Below are 17010 nucleotides of genomic sequence, written 5' to 3' on the forward strand. Positions count from 1 at the left end.
TCCCTAAGCCTATGGGCTGGGGCGAGCCAGGCCTGGGGCTCCCTAAGCCTAAGGGCTGGGGCGCCCCAGTCCTGGGGCTCCCAAAGCATAAGGGCTGGGCGCCCCAGGACTGGGGTTCCCTAAGTCTAAGGGCTGGGGCGCCCCAGGCGTAGGGCTCCCTAAGCCTAAGGGCTGGGGCGCCCCAGGCCTGGGGCTCCCTAAGCCTAAGGCCTGGGGCACCAAGGCCTGAGGCTCCCTAAGAATAAGGGCTGGGGCGCCCCAGGCCAGGGGCTACCTAAGCCTAAGGGCGGGGTCGCCCCAGGCCTGGGGCTCGCAAAGCCTAATGGCTGTGGGGCCCCATGCTTGGGCCTCCCAATGCTTAAGGGCTGGGCGCCCCAACCCTGCGGCACCCTAAGACTAAGTGCTGGGGCGCCCCAGGCCTGGGCCTCCCAAAACCTAAGAGCTGGAGCGGCACAGGCCTGGGGCACCCAAAGTCTAAGGGCTGGGGTCCCCAGGCTAGGGGCTCCCTAATCCTAAGGGCTGGGGCGACCCAGGGCTGGGTCTCCCTAAGCCTAAGAGTTGGGGCGACCCAGGCCAGGGTCTCCCTAAGCCTAAGGGCTGGGGCGCCCAAGGCCTGGGGCTTTTAAGCCTAAGGGATGGGGTGCTCCAGGCCAGGGGCTCCCTAAGTCTAAGGGCTGGGGGTCACCTGGCCTGGGGCTCCCTAAGCCTAAGGGCGGGGGCGCCAAAGGGCTGGTGCTCCAAAAGCCTAAGGGCTGGGGCGCCCCAGGCCTGGGGCTCCCTAAGCAAAAAGGCTGGGGCTCCCCAGGCCTGGGGCTCCCTACGCCTAAGGGCTGTGGTGCCCCAGGCCTGGGCTCCCAAAGCCTAAAGGTTGGGGCGCCCAAGGCCTGGGGCTCCCTAAGGCTAAGGGTTGGGTCGCCCCAGGCCTGGGGCTCCCTAAGCCTAAGGACTGGGGCGCCTGAGGTCTGGGGTCCCCAAACCTAAGGGCTGGGGCGCCCCAGGCCTGGGCGTCCCGAAGCCTAAGGCCTTTGGCACCCCAGGCCTGGGCTCCCTAAGCCTTAGGACTGGGGCACCCCAGGCGTGGGGCTACCTAAGCCTAAGGGCTGGGTCTCCCCAGGCCACGGGCTCCTTAAGCCTAAGGGCTGGGGCGCCCCATGTCTGGGGCCCCCTAAGTCTTAGGGCTGGGGGTCACCTGGCCTGGGGCTCCCTAAGCCTAAGGGCTGGGACCGCTCAGGCTTGAGGCTCCCTAAGCCTAAGGGCTGGGGCGAGCCAGGCCTGGGGCTCCCTAAGCCTAAAGGCTGGGGCGACGCAGGCCTGTGGCTCCCAAATCCTAAGGGCTGGGTGCTGGGCGCCCCAGGACTGGGGCTCCCTAAGGTAAGGGCTGGGGCGCCCCAGGCCTGGGACTCTCTAATCCTAAGGGCAGGGGCGCATCAGGCTTGGGGCGCCCTAAGCCTAAGGGCTGGGGCGACCCAGGCCTGGGGATCCCTAACCTAAATGCTTGGGCTCCCGAGGCCAGGGTTCTATCTAAGCCTAAGGGCGGGGCGCCCCAAGACTGGGGCTCCCTAAGCCTAAATGATGTGGCGCCCCAGGCCTGGGGCTCCCTAAGCCTAAGGGTTGGGGTGCCCCAGTCCTGGGGCTCCCAAAGCATAAGGGCTGGGCGCCCCAGGACTGGGGCTCCCTAAGGCTAAGGGCTGGGGCGCCCCAGGCCAGCGGCTACCTAAGCATAAGGGCGGGGTCGCCCCTGGCTGGGGCTCCCAAAGCCTAAGTGCTGTGGGGCCCCATGCCTGGGGCTCCCAAAGCTTAAGGGCTGGGTGCCTCAATCCTGCGGCACCCTAAGACTAAGGGCTGGGGTGTTCCAGGCCAGGGGCTCCCTAAGTCTAAGGGCTGAGGGTCACCTGGCCTGGGGCTCCCTAAGCCTAAGGGCTGGGGCGGCTCAGGACTGGGGCACCCAAAGCCTAACGGCTGTGGCGCCCCAAGCCTGGACTCCCAAAGCCTAAAGGCTGGGGCGCCCAAGTCCTGGGGCTCCCTAAGGCTAAGAGTTGGGGAGCCCCAGGCCTGGGGCTCCCTAAGCCTAAGGGCTGGGGCGCCCGAGGCCTGGGGGTCCCCAAGCCTAAGGGCCGGGGCACCCCAGGCCTGGGCGTCCCGAAGCCTAAGGCCTGGGGCACCCCAGGCCTGGGCTCTCTAAGCCTTAGGACTGGGGCACCCCAGGCCTGGGGCTCCCTAAACCTAAGGGCTGGGTCTCCCCAGGCCACGGGCTCCTTAAGCCTAAGGGCTGGGGCGCCCCAGGCCTTGGGCTCCCTAAGCCTATGGTTGGGGCGACCCAGGGCTGGGTCTCCCTAAGCCTAAGGGCTGGGGGGCCCAGGGCCTGGGGCTTTCAAGTCTAAGTACTGGGGCGCTCCAGGCCAAGGTCTCCCTAAGTCTAAGGGCTGGGTGTCACCGGGCCTGGGGCTCCCTAAGCCTAAGGCTGGTTCACCCTAGGCCTGGGGCTCCTTAAGCCTAAGGGCTGGGGCACCCCAGGCCTGGGCGTTCCGAAGCCTAAGGCCTGGGGCACCCCAGGCCTGGTCTCTCTAAGCCTTAGGACTGGGGCACCCCAGGCCTGGGGCTCCCTAATCCTATGGTTGGGGCGACCCAGGGCTGGGTCTCCCTAAGCCTAAGGGCTGGGGGGCCCAGGGCCTGGGGCTTTCAAGTCTAAGTACTGGGGCGCTCCAGGCCAAGGTCTCCCTAAGTCTAAGGGCTGGGGGTCACCGGGCCTGGGGCTACCTAAGCCTAAGGCTGGGTCACCGTAGGCCTGGGGCTCCTTAAGCCTAAGGGCTGGGGCGACCCACGCCTGGGGCTACCTAAGTCTAAGGGCTGGGGCTCCCCAGGCCTGGGGCTCCCAAAGGCTAAGGGCTGTGGTGCCCCAGGCCTGGGGCTCCCAAATCCCAAGGGCTGGGGCTTTAAAGCACTGGGGCTCCCAAAGTCTAAGGGATGGGACGCCCCAGGCCTGGGGCTCCCAAAGGCTAAGGGCTGGGGCGCCCCATGCCTTGGGCTCTCAAAGGCTAAGGGCTTGGGTGCCCCAAGACTGGGGCTCCCTAAGCCTAAGTGCTGTGGCGCCCCAGCCCTGGGGCTCCCTAAGCCTAAGGGCTGGGGCCCCCCAGGCCTGGGGCTCCCTAAGCCTAAGGGCTGGGGCGCCCCAGTCCTGGGGCTCCCAAAGCATAAGGGCTGGGCGCCCCAAGACTGGGGCTCCCTAAGGCTAAGGGCTGGGGCGCCCCAGGCCTGGGGCTCCCTAAACCTAAGGGCTGGGGCGCCCCAGGCCTGGGGCTCCCTAAGCCTAAGGCCTGGGGCGCCAAGGCCTGAGGCTCCCTAAGACTAAGGGCTGGGGCGCCCTAGGCCAGGGGCTACCTAAGCCTAAGGGCGGGGTCGCCCAAAGCCTGGGGCTCCCAAAGCCTAATGGCTGTGGGGCCCCATGCCTGGGGCTCCCAAAACTTAAGGGCTGGGCGCCCCAAACCAGCGGCACCCTAAGACTAAGGGCTGGGGCGCCCCAGGGCTGGGGCTCCCAAAACCTAAGAGCTGGGGCGGCCCAGGCCTGGGGCACCCAAAGCCTAAGGGCTGGGGTCCCCAGGCTAGGGGCTCCCTAATCCTAAGGGCTGGGGCGACCCAGGCCTGTGTCTCCCTTAGCCTATGAGTTGGGGCGACCCAGGCCAGGGGCTCCCTAAGCATAAGGGCTGGGGCGCCCAATGCCTGGGGCTTTTTAGCCTAAGGGCTGGGGTGCTCCAGCCTAAGAGCTCCCTAAGCCTAAGGGCTGGGGCGGCTCAGGACTGGGGCACCCAAAGCCTAAAGGCGGGGGCGCCCCAGGCCTGGGGCTCCAAAAGCCTAAGGGCTGTGGCGCCCCAGGCCTGGGCTCCCAAAGCCTAAAGGCTGGGGCGCCCAAGGCCTGGGGCTCCCTAAGGCTAAGGGTTGGGGCGCCCCAGTCCTGGGGCTCTCTAAGCCTAAGGGTTGGAGCACCCGAGGCCTGGGGATCCCCAAGCCTAAGGACTTGGGCGCCCCAGGCCTGGGCATCCCGAAGCCTAAGGCCTGGGGCACCCCAGGCCTGGGCTCCCTAAGCTTTAGGACTGGGGCACCCCAGGCCTGGGGCTCCGTAAGCCTAAGGGCCGGGTCTCCCCAGGCCACGGCTCCTTAAGCCTAAGGGCTGGGGCGCCCCAGGTCTGGGGCTCCCTAAGCCTAAGGGCTGGGGCGCCCCAGGCCTGGGGCTTGCAAAGCCTAAGGGCTGGGGCTTCACAGGCCTGAGGCTCCCTAAGCCTATGGGCTGGGGCGAGCCAGGCCTGGGGCTCCCTAAGCCTAAGGGCTGGGGCGCCCCAGTCCTGGGGCTCCCAAAGCATAAGGGCTGGGCGCCCCAAGACTGGGGTTCCCTAAGTCTAAGGGCTGGGGCGCCCCAGGCGTAGGGCTCCCTAAGCCTAAGGGCTGGGGCGCCCCAGGCCTGGGGCTCCCTAAGCCTAAGGCCTGGGGCACCAAGGCCTGAGGCTCCCTAAGAATAAGGGCTGGGGCGCCCCAGGCCAGGGGCTACCTAAGCCTAAGGGCGGGGTCGCCCCAGGCTTGGGGCTCCCAAAGCCTAATGGCTGTGGGGCCCCATGCTTGGGCCTCCCAATGCTTAAGGGCTGGGCGCCCCAACCCTGCGGCACCCTAAGACTAAGTGCTGGGGCGCCCCAGGCCTGGGCCTCCCAAAACCTAAGAGCTGGAGCGGCACAGGCCTGGGGCACCCAAAGTCTAAGGGCTGGGGTCCCCAGGCTAGGGGCTCCCTAATCCTAAGGGCTGGGGCGACCCAGGGCTGGGTCTCCCTAAGCCTAAGAGTTGGGGCGACCCAGGCCAGGGTCTCCCTAAGCCTAAGGGCTGGGGCGCCCAAGGCCTGGGGCTTTTAAGCCTAAGGGATGGGGTGCTCCAGGCCAGGGGCTCCCTAAGTCTAAGGGCTGGGGGTCACCTGGCCTGGGGCTCCCTAAGCCTAAGGGCGGGGGCGCCAAAGGGCTGGTGCTCCAAAAGCCTAAGGGCTGGGGCGCCCCAGGCCTGGGGCTCCCTAAGCATAAAGGCTGGGGCTCCCCAGGCCTGGGGCTCCCTACGCCTAAGGGCTGTGGTGCCCCAGGCCTGGGCTCCCAAAGCCTAAAGTTTGGGGCGCCCAAGGCCTGGGGCTCCCTAAGGCTAAGGGTTGGATAGCCCCAGGCCTGGGGCTCCCTAAGCCTAAGGACTGGGGCGCCTGAGGTCTGGGGTCCCCAAACCTAAGGGCTGGGGCGCCCCAGCCTGGGCGTCCCGAAGCCTAAGGCCTTTGGTACCCCAGGCCTGGGCTCCCTAAGCCTTAGGACTGGGGCACCCCAGGCGTGGGGCTACCTAAGCCTAAGGGCTGGGTCTCCCCAGGCCACGGGCTCCTTAAGCCTAAGGGCTGGGGCGCCCCATGTCTGGGGCCCCCTAAGTCTTAGGGCTGGGGGTCACCTGGCCTGGGGCTCCCTAAGCCTAAGGGCTGGGACCGCTCAGGCTTGAGGCTCCCTAAGCCTAAGGGCTGGGGCGAGCCAGGCCTGGGGCTCCCTAAGCCTAAAGGCTGGGGCGACGAAGGCCTGTGGCTCCCAAATCCTAAGGGCTGGGTGCTGGGCGCCCCAGGACTGGGGCTCCCTAAGGCTAAGGGCTGGGGCGCCCCAGGCCTGGGGCTCCCAAAATCTAAGGGCTGGGGCGCATCAGGCTTGGGCTCTCAAATGCTAAGGGTTGGGGTGCCCCAAGCCTGGGGCTCCCTAAGCCTAAGTGCTGGGGCGCCCCCGGCCAGTGGCTACCTAAGCCTAAGGGCGGGGTCGCCCGATGCCTGGGGCTCCTTAAGCCTAAGGGCTGGGATGCCCGAGGCCTGGGGCTCCTTAAGCCTAAAGGTTGGGGCGCCCCTGGCATGGGGCTCCCTAAGCCTAAGGGCTGGCGCGCCCCAGGCCAGGAGCTACGTAAGCCCAAGGGCATGGGCGCCCCAGGTCAGGGGCTCCCTAAGCCGAAGGGCTGGGGTGCCCCAGGCATGGGGCTCCCAAACCCTAAAGGCTGGGGCTCCCCGCGTCTGGGGCTACCTAAGCCTAAGGGCTGGGCCACCCCAGGCCTAGGGCTACCAAATCCTAGGGGATGGGGCGCCCCAGTCCTGGGTTCACTAAGCCTAAGTGCTGGGGCGCCCCAGGCCTGGGGCTCCCTAGCTTAAGGGCTGGGGCGCCCTAAGCCTGGGGTTCCTAAAACCTAAGGGCTGGGGCACCCCAGGCCTGGGGCTCCCAAAACCTAAGTGCTGGGCGCCCCAGGACTGTGGCTCCCTAAGGCTAAGTGCTGGGGCGCCCCAGGCCAGGGGCTACCTAAGTCTAAGGGTGGGGGCGCCCCAAAACTGGGGCTCCCAAAGCCTAAGGGCTGTGGCGCCCCAGGTCTGGGGCTAATTAAGCCTAAGGGATGGGGAGCCCCAGGCATGGGGATGCCAAAGCCTAAGAGCTGGGGCGTCCCTGGACTGTGCCTCCCTAAGCCTAAGGGCGGGGGCGTCCCAGGCCTGAGGCGTCCCTATGCCGATGGGCTGGGGCGCCCAAGGCCTGGGGCTCCCTAAGCCTTAGGGCTGTCGCACTACAGGCCTGGGACTCCCTAAGACTAAGTGCTTGGGCGCCCCAGGCCAGGGGATCCCTAAGTCTAAGGGCTGGGGGTCACCAGGCCTGGAGGTCCCTAAGCCTAAGGGATAGGGCGCCCCTGGCCTGGGGCTCCCAAGCCTAAGGGCTGGGGCACCCCAGGCCAGGGGGTCCCTAAGCCTAGGGGCTGGGGTGCCCCAGGCTTGGGCCTCCCAAAGCCTATGGGATGGGGCGCCCAGGGCTGGGGCTTCCTAAGCCTAAGTGCTGGGGCGCCCCAGGCCAGGAGCTACCTAAGCCTAAGGGCGTGGGCACCCCAGGTCTGGGAGTACCTAATCCTAATGGATGGGGCGCCCCAGGCATGGGGATGCCAAAGCCTAAGGGCTGGTGCGTCCCTGGCCTGTGCCTCCCCAAGCCTTAGGGCGGGGGCGCCACAGGCCAGAGGCTCCCTAAGCCGATGGGCTAGGGCGCACAAGGCCTGGGGATCCCTAAGCCTAATGGCTGGGTCGCCCCAAGCCTGGGGCTCCCTAAGCCTAAGTGCTGGGACGGCCCTGGCCTGGGGTTCCCAAAGGCTAAGGGCTGGGGCGCCCCATGCCTGCGGCTCCCAAAGGCTAAGGGCGGGGGCACCCCAGTCCTGGGGCTACCTAAGCCTAAGGGCTGGGGTGTCTGAGGCCTGGGTTCCCTAAACCTAAGGGCTGGGGCGCCACAGACCTGGGGCTCCCTAAGCCTAAGGCCTTGGGCGCCCCAGGCCTGGGGTTCCCAAAGCCTAAGGGATGGGGTGCCCCAGGCCTGTGGCTCCCAAAGCGTAAGAGCTGGGGCGCCCCAGGTCTGGGGCTCCCAAATCATAAGGGCTGGGCGCCCCAAGCCTGGGCTCTCTAAGCTAAGGGCTGGGGCGCACCCGTCCTGGGGTTACCTCAGCCTAAGGGCTGGAGCACCCCAGGCCTGGGGATCCTAAAGCCTAAGGGCAGGGGCGCCCCAGGCCTGGGGTTCCCAAAGCCTAAGGGCTGGGGCACCCAAGGCCTGGGCCTCCCTAAGCCTATGGGCTGCTGCGACCCAGGCCTGGGGCTACCTGAGCCTAAGGGCTGGGGAGCCCCAGGCCTGGGGCTCCCAAAGGCTAAGGGCTGTGGTCCCCAAGGCCTGGGGCTCCCAAAGCCAAGGGCTGGGGCTTCCCAGCCCTGGGGCTCCCTAAGCCTAAGGGCGGGAAGTGCCAGTCCTTGGGCTCCCAAAGCCTAAGGGCTGGGTCACCCCAGGCTTGGGGCTCCCATAACCTAAGGGATGGGACGCCGCAGGCCTGGGGCTCCCAAAGGCTAAGGGCTGGGGCGCCCCATGCCTTGGGCTCTCAAAGGCTAAGGCCTTGGGTGCCCCAAGACTGGGGCTCCCTAAGCCTAAGTGCTGTGGCGCCCCAGGCCTGGGGCTCCCTAAGCCTAAGGGCTGGGGTGCCCCAGGCCGGGGTTCCCTAAGCCTAAGTGCTGGGGCGCCCCACTCCTGGGGCTCCCAAAGCATAAGGGCTGGGCGCCCCAAAACTGGGGCTCCCTAAGGCTAAGGGCTGGGGCGCCCCAGGCCTGGGGCTCCCTAAGCCTAAGGGCTGGCGCGCCCCAGGTCTGGGGCTCCCTAAGCCTAAGGCCTGGGGCGCCAAGGCCTGAGGAACCCTAAGGCTAAGGGTTGGGGAGCCCCAGGCCTGGGGCTCCCTAAGCCTAAGGGATGGGGCACCCGAGGCCTGGGGGTCCCCAAGCCTAAGGGCTGGGGCACCCCAGGCCTGGGCGTCCCGAAGCCTAAAGCCTGGGGCACCCCTGGCCTGGGCTCCTTAAGCCTAAGGGCTGGGGCGCCCCAGGTCTGGGGCTCCCTAAGCCTAAGAGCTGGGTCGCCCCAGGCCTGGGGCTCCCAAAACCTAAGAGCTGGGGCGGCCCAGGCCTGGGGCTCCCAAAGCCTAAGGACTGGGGTCCCCAGGCTAGGGGCTCCCTAATCCTAAGGGCTGGGGCGCCCCAGGCCTGAGGCTCCCTAAGACTAAGGGCTGGGGCACCCCAGGCCAGAGGCTACCTAAGCCAAAGGGGGGGGTCGCCCCAGGCCTGGGTCTCCCAAAGCCTAATGGCTGTGGGGCCCCATTCCTGGGGCTCCCAAAGCTTAAGGGCTGGGCGCCCCAACCCTGCGGCACCCTAAGAATAAGGGCTGGGGTGCTCCAGGCCAGGGGCTCCCTAATTCTAAGAGCTGGGGGTCACCTGGCCTGGGGCTCCCTAAGCCTAAGGGCTGGGACGGTTCAGGACTGGGGCACCCAAAGCCTAAGGGCGGGGGCGCCCCAGGCCTGGAGCTCCAAAAGCCTAAGGGCTGGGGCGCCCAGGCATGGGCTCCCAAAACCTAAAGGCTGGGGCGCCCAAGGCCTGGGGCTCCCTAAGGCTAAGGGTTGGGGCACCCCAGGCCTGGGGCTCCCTAAGCCTAAGGGCTGGGGCGCCCGAAGCCTGGGGGTCCCCAAGCCTAAGGGCTGGGGTGCCCCAGGCCTGGGCGTCCCGAAGCCTAAGGCCTGGGGCACCCCAGACCTGGGCAACCTAAGCCTTAGGACTGGGGCACCCCAGGCCTGGGGCTCCCTAAGCCTAAGGGCTGGGTCTACCCAGGCCACGGGCTCCTTAAGCCTAAGGGCTGGGGCGCCCCAGGTCTGGGGCTCCCTAAGCCTAAGGGCTGGGTCACACCAGGCCTGGGGTTCCCTAAGCCTTAGGGCTGGGGCGCCCCAGGCCTGGGGCTCCCAAAACCTAAGGGCTGGGGTGCCCCAGGCCTGGGGCTCCCAAAGCCTAAGGACTGGGGCTTCCCTTGTCTGGGGCTCCCTAAGACTAAGGGCTGCGGCGCCTCAGGACGGGGGCTCCCAAAAACTAAAAGCTGTGGCGCCCCATGCCAGGGGCTCCCTGAGCCTAAGGGCTGTGGCGCCCAAGGCCTGGAGCTCCCTAATGCTAAGGGCTGGGCACCCCAGGCCTGGGACTCCCTAAGCCTATGGGCTGGGGCCCCAGGCCTGTGGATCCCTAAGCCTAAGGGTGGGGGTGACCCAGGCCAGGGGCTCCATAAGCCTAAGTGCTGGGGCACCCCAGGCCTGGGGCTCCCTAATCCTAAGGGTTGGGGCGACCCAGGGCTGGGTCTACCTAAGCCTAAGGGCTGAGTGGCCCAAGGCCTGAGGCTTTTAAGTCTAAGTGCTGGGGCGCTCCAGGCCAGGAGCTCCCTATGTCTAAGGGCTGGGGGTCACCGGGCCTGGGGCTCCCTAAGCCTAAGGCTGGGTCACCCCAGGCCTGGGACTCCTTAAGCCTAAGGGCTGGGGCGACCCAGGCCTGGGGCTCCCTAAGCCTAAGGGCTGTGGTGCCCAAGGCCTGGGGCTTCCAAAGCCCAAGGGCTGGGGCTGTCCAGCCCTGGGGCTCCCTAAGCCTAAGGGCGGGAAGGGCCAGTCCTTGGGCTCCCTAAGCCTAAGTGCTGGGGCGCCCCAGGCCTGGGGCTCCCTAAGCCTAAGGCCTCGGGCGCCAAGGCCTGAGGCTCCCTAAGACTAAGGGCTAGGGCGCCCCAGGCCAGGGGCTACCTAAGCCTAAGGGCGGGGTCGCCCCAGGCCTGGGGCTCCCAAAGCCTAATGGCTGTGGGGCCCCATGCCTGGGGCTCCCAAAGCTTAAGGGCTGGGCGTCCCAACCCTGCGGCACCCTAAGACTAAGGGCTGGGGTTCTCCAGGCCTGGGGCTCCCTAAGTCTAAGGGCTGGGGGTCACCTGGCCTGGGTCTCCCTAAGCCTAAGGGCTGCGGCGGCTCAGGACTGGGGCACCCAAAGCCTAAGGGCGGGGGCACCCCAGGCCTGGGGCTCCAAAAGCCTAAGGGCTGGGGCGCCACAGGCCTGGGGCTCCCTACGCCTAAGGGCTGTGGCGCCCGAGGCCTGGGCTCCCAAAGCCTAAAGGCTGGGGCACCCAAGGCCTGGGGCTCCCTAAGGTTAAGGGTTGGGGCGCCCCAGGCATGGGGCTCCCTAAGCCTAAGGACTGGGGCTCCCGAGGTCTGGAGGTCCCCAAGCCTAAGGGCTGGGGGCGCCCCCAGGCCTGGGGCTCCCTAAGCCTAAGGGCTGGGGCGCCCCAGGGCTGGGGCTCCCTAAGCCTATTAGCTGGGGCGCTTCAGGCCTGGGGCTCCCAAAGCATAAGGGCTGGGCGCCCCTGGCTTGGGGCTCCCTAAGCCTAAGGGCTGGTGCGCCCCAGGCCTGGGGCTCCCAAAGCCTAAGGGCTGTGGTGCCCCATGCCTTGGGCTCTCAAAGGCTAAGGGCTTGGGTGCCCCAAGACTGGGACTCCTTAAGCCTAAGTGCTGTGGCGCCCAAGGTCTGGGGCTCCCTAAGCCTAAGGGCTGGGGCGCCCCAGCCTGGGGCTCCCTAAGCCTAAGTGCTGGGGCGCCCCAGGCCTGGGGCTCCCTAAGCCTAAGGCCTCGGGCGCCAAGGCCTGAGGCTCCCTAAGACTAAGGGCTAGGGCGCCCCAGGCCAGGGGCTACCTAAGCCTAAGGGCGGGGTCGCCCCAGGCCTGGGGCTCCCAAAGCCTAATGGCTTGGGGCCCCATGCCTGGGGCTCCCAAAGCTTAAGGGCTGGGCGTCCCAACCCTGCGGCACCCTAAGACTAAGGGCTGGGGTTCTCCAGGCAAGGGGCTCCCTAAGTCTAAGGGCTGGGGGTCACCTGGCCTGGGTCTCCCTAAGCCTAAGGGCTGCGGCGGCTAAGGACTGGGGCACCCAAAGCCTAAGGGCGGGGGCACCCCAGGCCTGGGGCTCCAAAAGCCTAAGGGCTGGGGCGCCATAGGCTTGGGGCTCCCAACGCCTAAAGGCTGTGGCGCCCGAGGCCTGGGCTCCCAAACCCTAAAGGCTGGGGCACCCAAGGCCTGGGGCTCCCTAAGGTTAAGTGTTGGGGCACCCCAGGCATGGGGCTCCCTAAGCCTAAGGGGTGGGGCTCCCGAGGTCTGGAGGTCCCCAAGCCTAAGGGCTGGGGCGCCCCAGGCCTGGGGCTCCCTAAGCCTAAGGGCTGGGGCGCCCCAGGGCTTGGGCACCCTAAGCCTATTAGTTGGGGCGCTTCAGGCCTGGGGCTCCCAAAGCATAAGGGCTGGGCGCCCCTGGCTTGTGCTCCCTAAGCCTAAGCACTGGGGCGAACCGGTCCTGGGGTTCCCAAAGCCTAAGTGCGGGGGCGCCCTGGGATCTGGGGCTCCCAAGCCTAAGGGCTGTCGCTCCCCAGACCTGAGGCTCCCAAAGCCTAAGGGCTGTGGCTCCCCAGACCTGAGGCTCCCAAAGCCTATGGGCTGGGGCGTCCCAGGCCTGGGGCTCCCTAAGCCTAAGGGCTGGGTCGCCTCAGGCCTGGGGCTCCCTAAGGCTAAGGGCTGCGTCGCACCAGGCCTGGGGCTCCCTAATCCTTAGGGATGGGGCGCCCCAGGCCTGGGGCTCCCAAAGCCTAAGGGCTGGGGTGCCCCAGGCCTGCAGCTCCCAAAGCCTAAGGGCTGGGGCTTCCCTTGTCTGGGGCTCCCTAAGACTAAGGGCTGGGGCGCCCCAGGACGGGGGCTCCCAAAACCTAAAAGCTGTGGCGCCCCAGGCCAGAGGCTCCCTGAGCCTAAGGGCTGGGGCGCCCAAGGCCTGGGGCTCCCTAAGGCTAAGGGCTGGGCACCCCAGGCCTGGGGCTCCCTAAGCCTATGGGCTGGGGCCCCAGGACTTTGGCTCCCTAAGCCTAAGGGTGGGGGCGGCCCAGGCAAGGGGTTCCATAAGCCTAAGTGCTGGGTAGCTCCCGGCCTGGGGCTCCCTAATCCTAAGGGTTGGGGCGACCCAGGGCTGGGACTCCCTAAGCCTAAGGGCTGGGGGGCCCCAGGCCTGGGGCTTTTAAGTCTAAGTGCTGGGGCGCTCCAGGCCAGGGGCTCCCTAAGTCTAAGGGCTGGGGGTCACCGGGCCTGGGGCTCCCTAAGCCTAAGGCTGGGTCACCCCAGGCCTGGGACTCCTTAAGCCTAAAGGCTGGGGTTACCCAGGCCTAGGGCTACCTAAGCATAATGGCTGGGCCGCCCCAGGCCTGGGGCTCCCAAAGGCTAAGGGCTGTGGTGCCCCATGCCTGGGGCTCCCAAAGCCCAAGGGCTGGGGCTTCCCAGTCCTGGGCTCCCTAAGCCTAAGGACGGGCGAGCCAGGCCTGGGGCTCCCAAAGCCTAAGGGCTGGGTCGCCCCAGGCTTGGGGCTCCCATAGCCTAAGGGATGGGATGCCCCTGGCCTGGGGCTCCCAAAGGCTAAGGGCTGGGGTGCCCCATGCCTTGGACTCTCAAAGTCCAAGGGCTTGGGTGCCCGAGTCCTGGGGCTCCCTATGGCTAAGGGCTGGGGTGCCCCAGGCCTAGGGGTCACTAAGCCTAAGGGCTGGGGCGCCCCATGCCTGGGGCTCCCTAAGCCTAAGGCCTGGGGCGCCAAGGCCTGAGGCTCCCTAAGACTAAGGGCTGGGGCGCCCCAGCCCAGGAGCTACCTAAGCCTAAGGGCGGGGTCGCCCCAGGCCTGGGGCTCCCAAAGCCTAATGGCTGTGGGGCCCCATGCCTGGGCCTCCCAAAGCTTAAGGGCTGGGCGCCCCAACCCTGCGGCACCCTAAGGCTAAGGGTTGGGTTGCTCCAGGCCAGGGGCTCCCTAAGTCTAAGGGCTGAGGCTTCCCTTGTCTGGGGCTCCCTAAGACTAAGGGTTGGGGCGCCCCAGGACTGAGGCACCCAAAGCCTAAGGGCGGGGACGCCCCAGTCCTGGGGCTCCATATGCCTAAGTGCTGGGGAGCCCCAGGCCTGGGGCTCCCTAATCCTATGGGTTGGGGCGACCCAGGGCTGGGTCTTCCTAAGCCTAAGGGCTGTGGGGCCCAAGGCCTGGGGCTTTTAAGTCTAAGCGCTGGGGCGCTCCAGGCCAGGGGCTCCCTAAGTCTAAGGGCTTGGGGTCACCGGGCCTGGGGCTCCCTAAGCCTAAGGCTGGGTCACCCTAGGCCTGGGGCTCCTTAAGCCTAAGGGCTGGGGCGACCCAGGCCTGGGGCTACCTACGCCTAAGGGCTGGGGCACCCCAGGCCTGAGGCTCCCAAAGGCTAAGGGCTGTGGTGCCCCAGGCCTGGGGCTCCCAAAGCCCAAGGGCTGGGGCTTCCCAGCCCTGGGGCTCCCTAAGCCTAAGGGCGGGGCGAGCCAGGCCTGGGGCTCCCAAAGCCTAAGGCCTGGGTCGCCCCAGGTTTGGGGCTCCCATAGCCTAAGTGATGGGACGTCCCAGGCCTGGGGCTCCCAAAGGCTAAGGGCTGGGGCGTCCCATGCCTTGGGCTCTCAAAGGCTTAGGGCTTAGGTGCCCCAAGACTGGGGCTCCCTAAGCCTAAGTGCTGTGGCGCCCCAGGCCTGGGGCTCCCTAAGCATAAGGGCTGGGGCGCCCCAGGCCTGGGGCTCCCTAAACCTAAGGGCTGGGGCGCCCCAGTCCTGGGGCTCCCAAAGCATAAGGGATGTGCGCCCCAGGACTAGGGCTCCCTAAGGCTAAGGGCTGGGGCGTCCCAGGCCTGGGGCTCCCTAAGCCTAAGGGCTGGGGCGCCCCAGGCCTGGGGCTCCCTAAGCCTAAGGCCTGGGGCACCAAGGCCTGAGGCTCCTTAAGACTAAGGGCTGGGGCTCCCCAGGCCAGGGGCTACCTAAGCCTAAGGGCGGGGTCGCCCCAGGCCTGGGGCTCCCAAAGCCTAATGGCTGTGGGGCCCCATGCCTGGGGCTCCCAAAGCTTAAGTGCTGGGCGCCCCAACCCTGCGGCACCCTAAGACTTAGGGCTGGGGCGCCCCGGGCCTGGGGCTCCCAAAACCTAAGAGCTGTGGCGGCCCAGGCTTGGGGCTCCCAAGCCTAAGGGCTGGGGTCCCTAGGCTAGGGGCTCCCTAATCCTAAGGGCTGGGGCCACCCAGGCCTGGGTCTCCCTAAGCCTATGAGTTGGGGAGACCCAGGCCAAGGGGCTCCCTAAGCCTAAGGGCTGAGGCGCCCAAGGCCTGGGGCTTTTAAGCCTAAGGGCTGGGGTTCTCCAGGACAGGGGCTCCCTAAATCTAAGGGCTGGGGGTCACCTGGCCTGGGGCTCCCTAAGCCTAAGGGCTGGGGCGGCTCAGGACTGGGGCACCTAAAGCCTAAGGGCGGTGGCGCCCCAGGCCTGGGGCTCCAAAACCCTAAAGGCTGGGGCGCCCCAGGCCTGGGGCTCCCTACGCCTAAGGGTTGTGGTGCCCCAGGCCTGGGCTCCCAAAGCCTAAAGGCTGGGTCGCCCAAGGCCTGGGGCTCCCTAAGGCTAAGGGTTGGGGCGCCCCAGGCCTGGGGCTCCCTAAGCCTAAGGGCTGGGGCGCCCCAGGCCTGGGTGTCCCGAAGCCTAAGGCCTGGGGCACCCCAGGCCTGGGGCTCCCTAAGCCTAAGGGCTGGGTCTCCCCAGGCCACAGGCTCCTTAAGCCTAAGGGCTGGGGCGCCCCAGGGCTGGGGCTCCCAAAGCCTAAGGGAGGGCGAGCCAGGCCTGGGGCTCCCTAAGCCTAAGGGCTAGGGCGTCCCAGTCCTGGGGCTCCCAAAGCATAAGGGCTGGGCGCCACAGGACTGGGGCTCCCTAAGCCTAAGGGCTGGGGCGCCCCAGGCCTGGGGCTCCCTAAGCCTAAGGCCTGGGGCGTGAAGATCTGAGGCTCCCTAAGCCTAAGGGCAGGATCGCCCCAGGCCTGGGGCTCCCAAAGCCTAATGGCTGTGGGGCCCCATTCCTGGGGCTCCGAACGTTTAAGGGCTGGGCGCCCCAACCCTGCGGCACCCTAAGACTAAGGGCTGGGGAGCCCCAGGCCTGGGGCTCCCAAAACCTAAGAGCTGGGGCGACCCAGGCCTGGGGCTCCCAAACCTAAGGGCTGGGGTCCCCAGGCTTGGGGCTCCCTAAACCTAAGGGCTGGGGCGCCCCAGTCCTGGGGCTCCCAAAGCATAAGGGATGTGCGCCCCAGGACTAGGGCTCCCTAAGGCTAAGGGCTGGGGCGTCCCTGGCCTGGGGCTCCCTAAGCCTAAGGGCTGGGGCGCCCCAGGCCTGGGGCTCCCTAAGCCTAAGGCCTGGGGCACCAAGGCCTGAGGCTCCTTAAGACTAAGGGCTGGGGCTCCCCAGGCCAGGGGCTACCTAAGCCTAAGGGCGGGGTCGCCCCAGGCCTGGGGCTCCCAAAGCCTAATGGCTGTGGGGCCCCATGCCTGGGGCTCCCAAAGCTTAAGGGCTGGGCGCCCCAACCCTGCGGCACCCTAAGACTTAGGGCTGGGGCGCCCCGGGCCTGGGGCTCCCAAAACCTAAGAGCTGTGGCGGCCCAGGCTTGGGGCTCCCAAGCCTAAGGGCTGGGGTCCCTAGGCTAGGGGCTCCCTAATCCTAAGGGCTGGGGCCACCCAGGCCTGGGTCTCCCTAAGCCTATGAGTTGGGGAGACCCAGGCCAAGGGGCTCCCTAAGCCTAAGGGCTGAGGCGCCCAAGGCCTGGGGCTTTTAAGCCTAAGGGCTGGGGTTCTCCAGGACAGGGGCTCCCTAAATCTAAGGGCTGGGGGTCACCTGGCCTGGGGCTCCCTAAGCCTAAGGGCTGGGGCGGCTCAGGACTGGGGCACCCAAAGCCTAAGGGCGGTGGCGCCCCAGGCCTGGGGCTCCAAAACCCTAAAGGCTGGGGCGCCCCAGGCCTGGGGCTCCCTACGCCTAAGGGTTGTGGTGCCCCAGGCCTGGGCTCCCAAAGCCTAAAGGCTGGGTCGCCCAAGGCCTGGGGCTCCCTAAGGCTAAGGGTTGGGGCGCCCCAGGCCTGGGGCTCCCTAAGCCTAAGGGCTGGGGCGCCCCAGGCCTGGGTGTCCCGAAGCCTAAGGCCTGGGGCACCCCAGGCCTGGGGCTCCCTAAGCCTAAGGGCTGGGTCTCCCCAGGCCACAGGCTCCTTAAGCCTAAGGGCTGGGGCGCCCCAGGGCTGGGGCTCCCAAAGCCTAAGGGAGGGCGAGCCAGGCCTGGGGCTCCCTAAGCCTAAGGGCTAGGGCGTCCCAGTCCTGGGGCTCCCAAAGCATAAGGGCTGGGCGCCACAGGACTGGGGCTCCCTAAGTCTAAGGGCTGGGGCACCCCAGGCCAAGGGCTCCCTAAGCCTAAGGGCTGGGGCGCCCCAGGCCTGGGGCTCCCTAAGCCTAAGGCCTGGGGCGTGAAGATCTGAGGCTCCCTAAGCCTAAGGGCAGGATCGCCCCAGGCCTGGGGCTCCCAAAGCCTAATGGCTGTGGGGCCCCATTCCTGGGGCTCCGAACGTTTAAGGGCTGGGCGCCCCAAACCTGCGGCACCCTAAGACTAAGGGCTGGGGAGCCCCAGGCCTGGGGCTCCCAAAATCTAAGAGCTGGGGCGGCCCAGGCCAGGGGCTCCCAAACCTAAGGGCTGGGGTCCCCAGGCTTGGGGCTCCCTAATCCTAAGGGCTGGGTCGACCCAGGCCTGGGTCTCCCTAAGCCTATGAGTTGCGGTGACCCA

This window comes from Tenrec ecaudatus, chromosome 9 (assembly GCF_050624435.1).
Source record: "Tenrec ecaudatus isolate mTenEca1 chromosome 9, mTenEca1.hap1, whole genome shotgun sequence".
Taxonomy (NCBI): domain Eukaryota; kingdom Metazoa; phylum Chordata; class Mammalia; order Afrosoricida; family Tenrecidae; genus Tenrec; species Tenrec ecaudatus.